Source organism: Microtus oregoni, unplaced genomic scaffold (genome assembly GCF_018167655.1).
Source record: "Microtus oregoni isolate MIOR12 unplaced genomic scaffold, Mior012 000035F_ref0000213, whole genome shotgun sequence".
Classification (NCBI taxonomy): domain Eukaryota; kingdom Metazoa; phylum Chordata; class Mammalia; order Rodentia; family Cricetidae; genus Microtus; species Microtus oregoni.
The window spans coordinates 18,437,273-18,454,112 of record NW_024543094.1 but is presented as its reverse complement, the minus strand read 5'-3'; the positions used below and the strand labels follow the sequence as shown (position 1 = coordinate 18,454,112).

Sequence of the window (16,840 nt, the reverse complement as noted above, 5' to 3'; positions counted from 1 at the left end):
GAGATGGCTTGTATGATCAGATACATATTGTGTGTGCTACCTTATGTTATGTTGGTGAAGAGTGGATTATTACAAAATTGCAGATACATATCAAATGTAGGTTTTACATATGAAGACACTTGGGCCTTGGAGACACCAAGACACTGAAAGTATTTGTGTTCTTTTGGATTTTGTCAGGGTGACTGGAGTAGGAACTATCTGGGCATGCAAGAGTAGAGATACCCAGCTCCATTTGGAATGACTTAGAGTAACGTTTTGAGCATATTCCCACACACTACCTTACAGCATGTATGTATTTAATTTTTGAGTATTTTTATTAAGCCATGACTTTGAGTTTTGGAGAAAGTTAATTTGAAGAATGCAGTGATCCGTGTCTGTACTTGTCTGATTATAGTTTATCATCAGTGATGAATGTACATACAACTAATGGGTAATTGGTAAATGTAGTTGGTTGCTTCAGTACTGAGAGCATTCAATTCTTAGTATGACTTTACTACTGAAACAAACTGCCCAGTAGATATTATGAACATTCTCCAGAGAGTAATTTGGGTTTCAGTAGTTATTTAGATTGGTGCTTGGAATTAAATGTTTGTTTGTACCACTATCATAATATAATTTAAATGTCATTTAAACGTGCTGAAACATCTTCATTCAAGTAACTTGTTACTCTTTGAAAACCAGCTGCTTGAGTATTGTTTCTCTCCTGTTTGGCAGATACCAGATGCAGTGATTAATAAAGGTCATTATACTACTTAGTCATGGAGAGCTTTTAATGATGATTACCTGAACATCTGCTGGGTTCATCACTGCAGTTACCAGAAACATTAACAAATTATAGATGCTGGATCTTAAAAATATGGCTTAGACTAATGAAAGTATTTCTTAAGAATGTTTCAATATTCCTTGAAGTTTTAAATAATTTTGTGAAGGCCCTTATCTTTCTGTAAAGTGCACAATCCAAAATGTCAATGAAGCAGTGTTTTGGAGTAGTGGTTCTGAAGCTCCTGCTTCCTGCTTATGGTTTCTCTCTCCTTGGCTGGGTTTATCTGTGTACACACCTGGTAGGCAGCTATGCGCTCCTGTATGCTGATTACCATGAGAAACCTGTATTTGGAAATGGGGAATTTGGAGTATGACTGAAGAAAGGAAAGGAAGAGGCCTTACTATAGTGGGTTCCCATGCACCGCAGTTCTGTTTGTGGACTGAGATAACAGTGCAGATTGGACATCAGCCCGAAGAGCAGACCTGGCTTCCTGTCCTGTGGGGAGTCCAAGGACCTCCCACCTCCTTCCAGGTCTAGTAAGGTGAGCATCCAAACTGCCTAGGCTCCCACAAAGCCAGTATGTGCAGTAGGATCAAAGCCCAGTGCCATGGTTCTTGACTTCTCAGCAGTCCTCATTGTCCGCTATGTTCAGTGAGTCCGGTTTTATCCCATGCTTTTTCAGACCCAGTCCAGCTGGCCTTGGTGAGTTCCCGAAAGAACATCCCCATTGTCTCAGTGTGTGGGTGCACCCCTCGCGGTCCTGAGTTCCTTGCTCGGGCTCTCTCCTTCTGCTCCTGATTTGGACCTTGGGGTTGTAGTCTGGTGCTCCAATGTGGGTCTCTGTCTCTGTCTCCTTTCATCGCCTGCTGGAGGTTAATATCCAGGAGGATGTCTATATGTTTTTCTTTGGGTTCACCTTCTTATTTAGCTTCTCTAGGATCACGAATTATAGGCTCAATGTCCTTTATTTATGGCTAGAAACCAAATATGAGTGAGTACATCCCATGTTCCTCTTTTTGGGTCTGGCTTACCTCATTCAGGAAACTTGTGCAACCACTTTGGAAAGCAGTGTGCTGGTTTCTCAGGAAATTCGGGATCAACCTACCCCTGGACCCAGCAATACCACTCTTGGGAATATACCCAAGAGATGCCCTATCACACAACAAAAGTATATGCTCAACTATGTTCATAGCAGCATTGTTTGTAATAGCCAGAACCTGGAAACAACCTAGATGCCCTTCAATGGAAGAATGGATGAAGAAAGTATGGAATATTTACATATTAGAGTACTACTAAGCAGTAAAGAACAAGGACTTCTTGAATTTTGCATGCAAATGGGCGAGAGAACTCTTGAGCGCGGGGTGGGCAGGTGGTTTTCTCTGTGTACCCAAAAAGTCATGCCCCAACCTGGCTCAGCCTCTTAAAGGTCATTGGCTGAAGAAGGTTCCCCATCAGGCCTCCAAGTCTTTGTGCTACTGCAGATGTGCTTGTGCCGCAGTGAGTGTGGAGGTTAGAGATACTTTTCAGTAGTTGGCTCTTGCATTCTGCCTTGCTCAGGCAGGGCCTGTCTTGTTTCTGCAGTCACTCCAGGCTAGCTGGCCCAGGAGTTTCTGGTCAGTTCTCCAGTATCTGCTTCCTTTCTCTCAATAGGACTAATGGGATAACAGGTGCATGCACTGCATCTGGTTTTTAACATGGACTCTAGGGGTCAAACTCAGGCCATAAGCCTTGTGTGGCAAGCACCTTTACCTACTGAGCCATCTCCCTGGCTCCTGGTACATGTTTTTTTAGTCTTTATTTCATCTTGATTGCCTATTCCAGTCTGTGGCTCAGTGTTGTAAAGAAGTTAATATTTTTTCCTCACACACAGAATGCGTTGTTTCAGTCTCCCCGCTCTAGTAGAGACTGCCAGTAGAAGAGATGTTTATGCACTATCATATATTCCCACAGCGAGGACAGTGTAATGGAACTGAACAACCTGGGAAAGAAGTTGAAAAGTTTTAAAGAACATGGGTAGTACGACTCTTTGCATGCTTTTGTATATGTATGCTTATGTATCCTCCATGTATGAGTATGATATCATTATATATCTGTTTGGAATGTGCAAAGGAGAAAGTTTTGAAAATACCATTAACATGGGGGAGTAGGATTGAGAAAGGGAGGAGAGGAATGAGATTGTATTTTTAATTTAAAAGAATTTAAGATTATTATTTGATTACAGCATTTCTCCCTTCCCTTCGCTCCAAGCCCTCCTCTGTTCCCCTTCCTGCTCTCCTTCAAATTTATGACTTTTTAATTCTTAACTAATTGTTATTGCATTTATGTAATTGTATGACTATCCATGTGTTTTCCCAAATATAACCTATTCAGTCCAAATAATGCTTCCTGTATGTATGTTTTCAGGACCGACTGTTTAGCACTAGACAACCAATTGGTATGCTTTTCCCTGAGGAGGACCACCTTTCCTCTCCCCGCTTTCCTCAGTAGCCTATAGTTCTGTGTGTAGGGTTGAGGTCTCATGAGCTTTTCTCCATTCAGTGTGGCTTAGTCATTGGTGTCATCCTTGTTCAGCTCACAGTCATGTTGGTGAGACTTTATGGGTGGCTGACATTACTAGGAGACACAATCTTATGGCAGGCACCCTGATTCTCTGGCTCTTAGAATCTTTTCTCATACATTCCTATACCCCTTTTGCAATGTTCTCTGAGCCTAAGGTAAGGGAGTGTTTTGTAGTTGTATCCATTGGGCCTGGGCTCTGCAACTCTGCATATTGATTGGTTGTGGTTTTCTGTAGTGGTGTTCATCTGTTGCAAAGAGAAGTTTCCTTGATGAGGTCTAACTATTCTGTGGGTATAAGGACAGTTGTTTATAGATTGTTATTGGGGATTATTAGTAAATTAGTGGCTATAGATTCTCTTCTAATAATCATGATTTCACTAGTGTTGAGCATTTAGCTAGATTCCTACTACTAGACATGGTCTCTCTCTTGTAGGGCAGGTCTTAAGTCCAGTTAGAGAGCTGTTGGTTACCACCAAGACAAGCTGCCACTGCTGCATCCTCAGGGCTACCAGAGATTGCACCTTTCTTGACAGATCTCTGCATGACTTGACTATCTTGCAAGAATGTATTAGCTGGTGGATTAGAAAACTAAGTGTTATGTGCGAGTTTTAGCAACATTTATTTATTTTTTTGCGTGTACATGGTTCGCATATGGAGGTCAGAGAGCAAGTTGTCCAAGTTGACTCTCCTTGCCATGTGGATTCTGGAGACTGAGTTCAGGTCTTCAGGCTTGGTGGCAAGTACCTTTACTTGATAAGCCATTTCACTGTCTCCAGTGTGATTTCTTTTTTAATATGGAACACTTAATGAATTTATATGTCATGCCTAGATAGGGTCCATGCTAATTTTCTCTGTGTCATTCCAATTTTAGTAATATGCTGCCAAAGTGATCACTGATGTTACTTTTAAAATATTTTTTAACATCTTTAATTATGTAGGTGTGTGTGTCTTCTTGTAGGTTTGTGCATGTGAGTTGAGTGTTGATGCCTGCAGAGACCAGAAGTGTCAGAAACCCAAAGCTGTAGTTGCAGCTATTGTGAGCTGCCTGATGTGGTGCTGGGATCTCAGCTTGATCTTTTGGAAGAACAGCACGTACTCTTAACTGTTGAGCCATCTTTCTTTTTTAATGCAAGAAGCACAAGTCTTTAAAAAATACTTTTATCTTATACACATGGAGGTTTAGGTATATCTGTACAACAGGTGCATGCTTTTTGTCTGAAGAGGACTTTGGATCCCTGGAACTGGAGTGAAGGATGATTTTGTGCTTCCATATAGGTGCTGAGACTTGAACTTGGGTCCTCTAGAAGAACAGTCAGTGTTCTTACCCATGAGTCATCTCTCCAGTCCCTATTTTAAGAATTCTTGATGAAATTACTTGAAATTTTATTTTAGCATCTTACCACATATACACTATAGTATTTTTCCTAGTCTACAATCAAAATAGATTTTAGTTTAAGTGGTCTTCCTTCTTCCCTCCCTTCCTTCCTTTCTCTCTCTCTCTTTTTCTTTTCTTTTCTTTTTTTTAATCTTCTTTTGAGACAGGGTTTTCTCTTTGTAATAGTCCTGGCTGTCCTGGAACTCATTTTGTGGATCAGGCTGGCCTCAAACTTACAGAAATCCACCTGCCTCTACCTCCAAAGTGCTGGGATTAAAGGCGTGAGTCACCACCACCTGGTAGTTTTTATTTCTTTTTATAGTTAATTTTTCCATGACTTTTAAAAAAAGGATTTGTTTTTTATTGTTTTTAATTGTGTGTGTGTGTGTCTGTATGTGTCTCTGTGAGCGTGTATACTTAAGTGTAGGTACCCAAGGAGGTTTGAGGTGTCAGATCCCTGCAGAGATGGAGTTATAGGTGATTGTGAGCTGACCAATGTAATGTGGTTGCTGGGAACTGAACTTGGGTCCCGTGGAAGAGCTTAGCAAAGGCTAAGCTATCTTTCTAGCCCCTGTCTTCTGACTTATTTTAATGTACGTTCCCCATCTCTAATTTTCTGTGTCTAGTCTTTAACTTGGAATAAAAGCAACCATCAACTTGCTCTTAATTGTTTGTAAAAGTCATTCTGAATGAAAATGGATAAATTGGCTTTGAGTGAAGGTTTTGAGAGACTTGTTTTTGGATAATGACCTGTTTTTGAAACCCTACTTTTACTTTTTAGAAATCTTTCCCCCTTTCTTCGTTAGCCTCTGGGTCTCTGCTTCTTTGTTTTTTTGAGACAGCTTGGTAAGTGAAGTGTTGCTTAACTTAAGAAATGGAAGTTGCTATTAGTGAGTTTAAAAATGTTCTTAGACTATATACTTTTTAAAGGTGTTTTTGAAATTTGAATTTTGTTTTGTTTGTCTTGCTGTATAGACCAGGTTGGTTCTGAATTCAAAAAAGATCTGCCTATTTCTGCCTCCCAGGTACTGAGCTTAAAAGCAGGCACCCATGTTCAGTCTGAGATTCTAATTCTTTTGCCTTAGAGTGTGAAGTAGACATTGTTATTTGGATCAGTAAGTATTGCCTTTAACTTAAATATGCCGAAGCATTTATATTTTTAATCTATAATTTCCAGAAACTCCTCTAACTCAGTTTGTGTTATAGTGTGTGTATTGTAAACAGTATTTTTATATTGGTATATGTATGCACACACACAGAGTCTGTGGTTTTAGACAGAATACATTTACTACTTGAACTCTTAATTTAGGAATTTTAAGTCTTAATGGCTATTATTGCTTTTCTATGATTTTCCCCCTAAAGTGTTTTTTAAAAAATTAAATTGTGTTAGCATTTGAACTAAGTATGTCATCTAGATAATTATAAAACATCTCCTAATATTTGGGAAAATAAGTTATGCTTAAATGTAGTCTTTGTACTTTGGATTTGAACATTGACCAAAAACTCTAAGAAAGTAGTCCTCATGTTTGCCCTTCTTTTGTACCAGAAGAGAGTTAATCTGTTTGAGATTTTATTTTTTTTTATTTTTTTTAAAGGTGTGCACCACCCCCGCCCAGCAAGAGTGGACCTTTTTTTTTTTAAATATTTATTTATTATGTATACAATATTCTGTATGTGTGTATGCCCGCACACCAGAAGAGGGCACCAGATCTCATTATAGGTGGTTGTGAGCCACCATGTGGTTGCCGGGGATTGAACTCAGGACCTTTGGAAGAGCAGGCAATGCTCTTAACCACTGAGCCTGCAATTTGACTAGGATTAAATGGCAGGGTTTGTTTATAGCAACTTAGCTATGAGTGTGATGGTCTATAGGAGCAGGAGTTGGAGGGAGGGGCACATTTGAATTGCACAGATGGAAAGGTACAGTGACCACAGGGTCAGAGACATTGAGATTAATAGTACAGGTGTCCAGGTACAGATACCAGAAGACTAGGAATGAGCTCAGTTTCAGGGTGTGCCCTTCCAGTTCTGCTTATCTGCAAGTGTCTTTTCCTTAAATTTGGAGGGATGTTCTTAAAAATAGTTGAAATGTTAAGTTGGTAGTAATTTTATTTCGGTATTTTAAGGTTGTTATTTCACTGTCTTTTTATCATAGTTTTTGTTTAGAAATTTTATTCCCACTTATTGAAAACTTCTCTGGCCCTTTCTCTGCTTTTAAAGATTTCTTCTTTCCCCTTTAATTTTTGTAAGTGTTTCTCCTAAGTGCCTGGAGTTGTTAATATTAATGGTAATTGATACTGTTTTGTCCTTTTAAGTTTTTTATTACTTCTTCAAAAACTGCATCTCCACTGTCTTCCATTTCTGAGACTCTGATAATAAATGTGCTATACTATTTCCTTGAGTTTTAAATGTTGCCCATGATCTCATATCCCTTTCCTTTTTTTTCTTACAATCTTTCAGATGTTTTCAGATTTGTCTAAAAAGTTGATCTTTTCAATTGTATCTAATTTGGTGTCAAATTGAGTTTTTAATTTTAGTGATTGCATTGAATCTGATTCTTGAAAAAAAAACTTGCATGGTGTTGGTCCCATCCCCCCACTTTGTCTCTTCCCTCTTCTCTCATTCCCTTTCTCCTTCCTTGATCAACAGACATCATGGATTTGTGCTATTCTGTGAACTATCTAGTACTAATTACTAGAGTTGATTAATGAGTGGATGGAGTTGTAGTCCCTTGACATTGGTTTTATGAGTGAGTAATCTGTTATTTCTGGTATTCTTGTCTAAATCACATTTTCTTTATTCTTTACAAGGAAACATAGAAATTCAAGTTGCTGTAGAATTGTTCTAAAGGCTTGGATTTAAGTATTGGTTATTATTGGCAAGCCATGTATGACTTGGCAATTATTGTACCTTTATTTTGAATTCAACAAATGTTTGAATTCCATGGTCAATATATGGTTGTGGGCTTATATAATAGTGAGACAAATTAAAAATTCAAGGAGATTGAGAAGAATACAAAGCAATTTTGTATATAGTGTGAAGGAGAAATTGTTAAAATGACACCAAGCTTTTGAGTTTAAAGTCTGGGATGCTAATGCTATAGGTGGAAGAAGTAAATGAGGAGGAGTGTTTGGCATTTATGAATTTTCTGCATGATGTAAATTGTATTACCACAATATAAAAGAGTTTGCTCAATCTTATTCTCATCCAAAAAAGTATTAGTTAACTTCACCAAGCCTGTGGTTGCAGCCAGTTGTATAGGATGTAAAATTTCCTAGCACCCGTTTCCACAGGCAGCACTGTAAGTTTAGTCTTTACACCTTGTTGTCACACACATTGCAAAACCACGGCTATGCTAAGAACAGGAGTTCAGCACTCAGCAGCATTATTTCCTTATTTTGAAGAGGATTAAGATTGACATCACAGGATTTATGGTAGTGTCCCTTTACAATTTTGAGTTCTATACTTAAGGCTGACTCATTCTGACTCACTGTTTAAATTCACTGTCATTCAAAAACTCTTTCATTCTGGGTTTTTTTTTTTTTCTCCCCAGTGAATAGAATCATTGTAGAAAGTCTCACATTGCTGAACATAGTCTTTTTTTAAAAAATTGCTGCATATATGCAATTATATAAGTACATTAAAAGCCTTTACACATAGTGTCTTGTTTTGCTCTTTGGTCGTGGCAGGAAGTGTAGTCTAGTGAGAGCTAGTAGTGTGTCGGAATAGTGAGACAACAGACTCCTGTTAATCTCAAGTGAGACAACAGACTCCTGTTAATCTCAAGTGAGACAAGAGACCCCTGTTAATTGAATGAACATGCAAGAGCTGCATTACTTAGTGGAAATGTACATCCCTTACATAAGGAATGTGCTAAATTTATATGTAGCTAATTAGTGTCTATTCTAGGAAGTACAGTCAGGCTGAATATCTCAGTTTAGTAAAATAATCACTCTGACACAGCCATTTCAAAAAACATTTGATCAAATAAAATTTCAGGAAAGAAATGTGAACACTTTTCAGACTATGTTGGGATCTCAGTTAAGATCCTGGGTACATAAGCCTAACATAGTCTGCTGTAGAGATCAGTGACTGTTAGGCTACTGATTGACACTTAACATGTAGTTAATTGGCTAGGACTTGGCATCAGAAGGGCCAGAATCTGACCCCTTAGGAGCTAATGCGCTGCTGTACCATTAACCTCCTGAGCCAGTTTTTGCATGCTTGCTGTAGTACCCATGTCACCATGGTGTGATTAGCCGTTCTGTCATTTTATTGAGCAGCAATTAAGTGTCAGGGTCCTATTCCAGGCACCGGTTAGACTAGCAAATCAAATGCTGTACATTGAGCCATGAGCTAGAAGAGAAGTTGAAAACAAGCCCCACACAAAGAGATGATGAGTTCAGAATTTTCTGTGAAGAAAGACACAGGGTGTCATACAACAGACATTTTCCTGGGGAAGTACCTGTTAGGTTGGAAATGGAAAAGTGGTAGGAGTCAACCATAGTGAATTTGAGAAGGAACAGAAAGTGACTGCCTCCTAGGCATGAAGGTAAAATCACCTTATGGGCTATCACTTAAGTAAAATCTTGAGGAAGTAACTGGCCTCCAAAGTTTGTGCCACAGGCGTGCAGTGAAAAGCAGGTCCTGTTTGGAAGGCTGTGGGCTGCATGCCCAGCTGGCCGGTATGCACTTTTTGTACTGTTCATATCTTTGCTTTTATAACAGTCTAGAAGTGGAAGATTAGAAGATAAATTCTTGAAAATACGAAGTTTGAGTATAACAAAGCAAAATTTAAAATACTCAGTGATTGTCAGAGCTTTTACTTTTCCAGGTTTACTGCTGTGTAACTTATATAAAATACGATCCATCCATTTGAAGTACACCTTGATGAATTTTGGTAATTTTATATAGTCACATGATCACTGTCACTTCCTGATACAGAATAGTTCCACCAAGAAGCCTAAATATTTTTTGTTTTCTTGTGCTTTGTGCTCTGACAGCCTCAGGTACTCACTGCTGCACTTTCTGACACTGTAGTTCTTTCTTCTCTAGAATTTCATATAAATACATTTACACAGTAGGAGGTCTTTGGGTTTGAAATTGGTGTCAGTCTATGCTATCAGTAGTTCTCTTCTTTTTTTGTTGAACAGTATTCCAAAGTATGAATTGACCACAATTTTCCAACCTGTTTACCAGCTGACATTTAGATTGTTCCTAGTTTTGAACTGTATGAATGTTTACACAATCTTTATTAAGTATGTGTTTTCATTTCTTGGGATAAGTATTTGGCAATGAGAAGCTGGGTAGTGTGGCAAAGTTTACCTTTAACATATGTGATTCCTCTCTTTAATGTGGCTGAATCATTTTGTCTTCTCACCACTACTGTCTGAGAGTTCTGGATGCTTTCTATTGTTGTCACCTTCTTTCATTCCTTTGACTTTATTTATAGTAGTATCTCATTGTAGTTTGATTTGCCTCCCCCTGATGATGGGTGATGCTGTCTTTGTATACTCTTTGGCTGTTCAGCTTTCTTCTTTTGTGATGTGTCTGTTCAAATACATTTTTGCCTATTAAAAAACACCTTATATTTGGAGTTTTGTTTTGAGTGGAAATAAGCCTTTTATCAGATGGCATGTGTCTTACAAATGTCTTCTTCTAGTGTTTGGTTTGTCTTTTTTATTGTACTTCTAACAGAATAGGAGTTTTAATATTTTAGAGAGAGTTATTTATATCTTATGTCTATGAGGGCTTTGCTTGGTGTGCCTGGTGCCCTTGGAGGCCAGAAAAGGGCATTGCATTCTCTGGAACTGGAGTTGCAGATGGTGTCAGGCCATGTGGGTGCTGGGAAACCCAGCAAATCTGGGTCCTCAGCAAGAGCAGCAAGCACTCATAACCACAGAGCCATCTTTCTTGTTGAAGTTTTTAATTTTGATGTTATCTATTTTTGTCAATTTTCTATTATAGTTTGTGCTTATTTTAGTTAAAAGAAAAAATTGGATACTCAATGCTTTGAAGGTACAAATTTGGTAATTTCTGCTCGTGTGTGTGTGTGTGTGTGTGTGTGTGTGTGTGTGTGTGTGATTTATTACAACTTAATTCTTGTGTACTGTAAGAAGTAACGGCCAAGTTATTTTTCCCTAGTAGAGATAAACTGTTTATTTCAGAACAATGTGTTTAAATGAATGTCATTTCCCTGTGAGTTTCTGTTGACACCCTTGAGTCTATGAAATCTTACCACTTATAGCCATCTTTTTTTTTCTTCCAGTAAGAATTTGAACCTGGCAGTAGAGCTTAATTATACATGTATAAATCCATTTTGTTTTCTCGCTTTAAGTGTGTATGTTAGGAGGTTATGGGGGCAGTGAAAGGAACTGCTTTTCAAGGACAGTTCCAGCTATCAAGTTATTTGTTAATAGGTAAAAATGATGGCAATGGCAACTTCTTATATTTACAAGAAAAGTTTATGTGCCAGTAGTGGTATGTGATTGTCTTTAGGAAAGAGCATTAGAGTTAATTAGGGTTAGATAATACTCATAGCCTGGAAGAATCAGAAGACAATCTATAGCCACTACTTATTTTGTGAGAAGGAAAAGATAAAGGAACATACATAAAATAGAATGGCTTTGGGAGCTCTTTGAGTTTGCCTTTTAAAGGGTGTTAGTGAAAAATGGAAGAGAAAGCTTATAACTGGTAAGAAGTGTGAAAATAAGAAGGGCTAGGGACATAGCTCAGGACTGGAGTTTAATTCCCAGAACCCACTTATAAAGCTATATGGACACTCATGATCCCAGCACTAGGGAGGTGGAGAGAAGCTGATCCCTGTGGCTTGCTAGCTTTGTGAGTTTAGGACCTAACAAGAAACCTTGTTGTAAAAAAAACCAAACCAAACCAAAAAAACCTAGCAAGCAACCAACCAACCAACCAAACAAACAAACAAACAAAAAAATCAAGGCTGCTAGGCTGCAAAGTAACTCATTATGGGTAAGATGTTGCCAAGCAGGACAACCCAGGTTTGATTCCCCAAAACTTTCATGGTAGGTGAGAACCAATTGTCCTCTGATCTCTGTACACAGGTTGTGGTACATGTGCAACCTTCCCATAGACTCATATACCCACAAATAAGTGATAAATATCTCTGAAAATTTTAAAAATATTTTAGAAAGTTTTATTATTCCTTTATTGAAAGAAAATATTTGTTAGGATTTTTTTTCAGGCATAATAAGCATGAGCTAACTAAAACAACCATTTTTATGTTTTTTCATATAGATATATATATTTTTCTCATATATGTGTGTATTTATTGTTTGAAAGAATAGGCAGCCTAAGGAACTATTAATGATATTTGGGGTATTTAATAAACAAATATGTAAATAAATAAGTATACAAAAATAAATAAAAATATGTACCTGCTATATTCTAGGAGAACAAATGATGGTGGAGAAAATGTCATGTAAGAATCTTATAGTTAATTACTAGACCGTATTAATTTATTGTATTCAGTCAGAGTCAAGGTATTAGCTAGAGTGTCTTAGGGTTTTAGATTATTGAACCATTTTTTGGTGACTAGGATGAAAATTTAGTTATAATTGGATTTATAAAGGGAGTGGTGAAAGTATAGTTGATAGTGATAAAGTATGGATATGAAATTTAGATTTACAGGCTAGAATTATGGGCCATGATGAAAAAACATTAAAAATACCATATCAAGTTTTGTACTGAGATGGAGAAAATTGCTAAGAGGAATGGGAGATTTTAATTAAGTCAATGCTAATATATATAATCACCTTGCCAGCCCAGCACTGGAGGGCAAGGCAATGCTTGTAGACTCAGGAAAGTCTCGGTGCGGAGCGCACTTGACCCTCTTCTTGGGTATCACACTGAATTTGGAGATCAAGTTTTAAAGAGGACCTTACTAAATATCATGTGTTGAGCAGTGTGAGAATATCTCAGTGGTTTGTATTTATAGGACTGTCATGTGAAAAAAAAACCTCATTTTGTTTGGGAAAAAAAAGGAAGACATTTCTAATAATAGCAAGAACATTTCAAGCTGGGATGGGCTGACCTGTGAGCTTGTGAGATTTTCATCTCTGGAAGCATTGGAGGAGAAGCTGAGTGACCTAGGGAGAGATCTTTCAGAACATTAGTCATGTGAGGTTGATCTTAAAATCCAGTCCTTTAAACTTAAATAAATAAATAAAAATTAAAAAGCTTTTTTTCCTTACGTAACTCCATAGTCAATTTTATCATTCAATCATGACTTTGGTAATAAGTACCTTATATTTACATAGCACTTAAAAACTTTCAGATGAGTCTGATTCAATATGAGCTTCACAAGAATTTTATGAGCTGGGCAAGATTATTATTTTATAATTAATAGGCAGCTGTAGCTTATTGAGTGTGGATTCTGGATTCCAACTGTCTGTGTTTAGATCCTGCTCTGCCACCTGCTGTGGGAAACACACGGACACTTGAGAGTGTGTCCTTTTCCTTTTGTGCAACTTAATAATTGTGACTACAGTAGAGCGAGCATCGTTTGAGCTAACACATGATAGAATGCTTGAACATCTGTTTAGAGTATTAGAACTGTTTTAAGTAGCACCTGGCACAGTCGATAGTAAATGTTTCTTTGCCTGACATCTTTTCTCTCACATTGAAGAGACTCAAGCTCAGGCAAGCTGTGACTTGCCCAGGCTAACATCAGTGAGCTGCCGAGAAATCATTTAGATTGTTGTTGAAATGGACAAAAGCAAATTAAAAAGGAAGTAGCATTTTTGGTAGATGGATTAGTTGTTTGGGACAGAATTGGTTTTGTAAATCAAACAGACTGTTGTAAAACTCTTGACTTTAGACTTTAGGAGAGCTGAAGTTTGCAAGTGTTTACTGATATCCATGCATTCCACACATAATTCCACAGGAAAACCCTTTGCACAGCATGGTTGTAATAGAAGATAACCACATTTTCCAAAAGATTATAGTGCTTGATAGTGTCAAAAGGAAGTAACTTCAGTTTCTGTTGGCATTCCTATGTACTTGCAGTATGAGAACAGCCTGAGCTTCTGGTTTCTGGAGCAAATGGGCCAGACTTCAGGTGTGGCCTATAAGAACAGTCACATGACTTTCTTTATGATATTGAAGTAACAGAGTGTTCACATTGAAATTTTAGATAAAATTTTTCCAACTTTAGATAAACTCCTTTTCAGATTAAGTTACCAACTGCTAAATAGTTCTCTCAAGTAAGAATCAGTTGGTGTTGTGTAGTAACTTGGTTGTCTCCCATAGATTGTATTGTGTGTTTTGAGATAGTCCCCGTTGCCTTTCATTGCTGATGAAGTTTTGTGGTAAGTACATTTCTTACTTGAAGGGCACTTTCATTGGTGTAAGCATCTTGAGGACAGACATCTTGCCTTCCACATGGGGGTTTGTGACATTATCAACTATGGATCATTATTTTATAAACTGAAGTATCCCACTAGGCTGACTATTAAAATAGTCATGTAGAGGCTATAGAGATAGATGGCTCAAGTGATAAAACTTGGTGTGCAACCATGATGACTTGAGTTCAGATCCCCAGGAAACAGACATCAAGACACTAATTTGACAGCCAGTCTAGTCAAATTGGTGAGCTCTAGGTTCAACTAGAGACCTTGTCTTAAAAAAAATAAAGTGATAAGTGACAAGAGAAGACAACAGGTGTTGATTGCTGGCTTCTACAAACATGCACACACATGCTTATATGCACACATGCTTATGCACGCACACACTTAATGCACAGACATATACAAAAAGTTAAAGTAATGTACTATTAACAAGGGTGGTGATATTTGTATGTTAGCAGGTTTATTAAAGCTTTTTTGTATGTATTAATCCCTTGCTAACCTTGAAAGTTTTGTTCTTGAAAAGCATTGTTTTTTTTTTTTGTTGTTGTTGTTTTTTTGTTTTTTGTTTTTTTGGCAAAACTATGGTTAGTTGGCAAGATCAGTACCCTGTGCAAAGCAGTTTAAAGGAAAAATCTTCCTAAAAGACATTTCAAAACAACTCAGGTGCATTGCAGGAAGGTAAATTGACTAGAGTATTACAGTGTGATCTGTTTCTTGGCTTATACTTAAGCTTAAAATGTTGGAACCAGATTTTGATAGCATAGTGTTTGGTTCTGTCAGCATTTGTGTGACCTTTAGATCTTTTTGTTTTGTTCATCACTGAGGTGATCGAGTTTATTTCTCTGGGCCTTCTCATGTGTTCACATATTGAGAAGACGTGACAAAGACGATCTCTTTCCCTCTGTTCACCACATGCACATTCCTCAACGATCTGGTAGGATTCTTCTGATCACAGGAGAAAAGCAGTAGCTGTGGCCTTGGTCATTGTGTCTATCTCTTCATTTATATCATTGCTTCTTTTAGAGCAGCAAAGAAAGTGAGCACATGGAAGGAGGCTTGTGTGTCAGAAAACTGAGCCACCCTGTGCCCCAGTCTCCCCGACACAGTCTGGTTCCTTGTGTGGACAGGCTGTGTTAAATCTCCAGCTTTTTTCCCAAGAAGTTTTCTTCCAGTGTATATTATCTTTCCAATAAAACATGTTTTGTGTCTCAACTAGGTGGTAAATATACATGATAAGCAATGAGAAGTACACTGAAGGTGACAGAGTGAAATATCAGTGCTCCTCCCTCCATTCATACCCAGTATCAGTTCTGTGGACACCCACTGGGTTACTGTGTGTCTTTGTGCAGATTTCTAACCCCTGGCATTTCTGGCCATTTTTCAGAACCTGGGTTGTTCCCTCCAACTACATGCTTAAAATATGTCTTGGAGATGATCCAAATAAGTACATGTAATTTTGTTTTATTTATTTATTTATTTATTTATTTATTTATTTATTTATTTTTAAGACAAAGGCTCATCTGTAGTCCAAGCTGGCTTTGAACTCATAGTAATCTGTCTGCCTCTACTTTCTGAGTGCTGGCATTAAAGGCATGTACCTAGCTGGTACATGTAATTTTGCTTCAAGATTTAAAAATATTTTTATTCGGGGCTAGAGAGATGGCTCAGCAGTTAAGAGCATTGACTGCTACTTCCAGAGGTCCTGAGTTTAATTCCCAGCAACCACATGGTGGCTCACAACCATTTGTAATGAGATCTGGTGCCCTCTTCTGGTCTTTAGGCATACATACAAACAGAACACTGCATCCATAATAAATAAATAAATAAATAATTCTTTAAAAAATATTTTTATTCTATCCATCTGTCTATTCATCTGTTCATTGTCCATCCATGTATTATGTGTGTGTATACATATACATACATACATACATGTATCCCTGCATGTGTCTTCGACAACTTGTGTAATTCTATCATGTAGTCCCAGGGATCAAACTTAGATCAACAGACTTGATAGTAGGCAATGTTAGTCAGTGAGCTATTTTACCAGCCCCTGCTTCATGGTTTTTACTGGCTGGATTGATAGTTATTTGCGTTATTTATATGCTTTCTTGATGTATTATCAAGTTGGTTATATTTATTAAAAATAATTTAGATGACTTATAAATGGCATTTACTTTGGGTAGTTTCCTCAGTGAGTTAGAGGCACAATCCCTGAATCCCCACCTTCTCTTTATTTATGGCACTGTTGACTAAACCAAGGGCTTCTTGCAGGCTAGAGAAGTGCTGTACCATGGACGTACATACATCCTCAGTCTTTTAACTTTTGATTTTGCAATAGGACCTCACTAAGTTGTTCAGACAGGTCTTGAACTTGTGATCTTCCTGCCTTAGCCCCCAAGTAGCTTTAAAATTATTTGTGTTTCTATGTATGCAAGGATGAGTGACAGATTATGTAGACATACTATGAGATCTGACTTTTTCATAAGTTCTGGGCATCCAAACTCAGATCTTCAGGCTTGTATAGCAAATGATTTTCCACTGAGTTACCTTCCCAGCTTGAGTACCTTTTTTGTTTATTTATTTATCTTTTGAGACAGGGTATAAGTCTGTTGCTCAGACTGGCTTCCAACTCTCAGCACCTGTCCTAACTTAACTTTCCAAGTGTTTGGATTATAGGTCTTGGTGCCAGTCAGGGCTGTCTGTAATGTGATAAAATCCATGACCAAAAGCAACTCGAGGGTTCATATCAGCTCACAGCCTGTA

At 37.8% G+C, this 16,840-nt stretch overlaps 1 protein-coding gene and 1 non-coding gene across 3 annotated transcripts in view; one reads left to right on the top strand and one right to left on the bottom strand.

Annotated features, from left to right (window-relative positions):
* Usp6nl (USP6 N-terminal like) overlaps window positions 1-16,840 on the top strand; it is a 134,632-nt gene that overhangs the window by 37,937 nt on the left and 79,855 nt on the right. The window lies entirely within an intron of this gene.
* Window positions 4,111-4,215, bottom strand: LOC121432770. Its single transcript, XR_005972225.1, has one exon. It is a non-coding gene; the product is annotated as a U6 spliceosomal RNA (small nuclear RNA).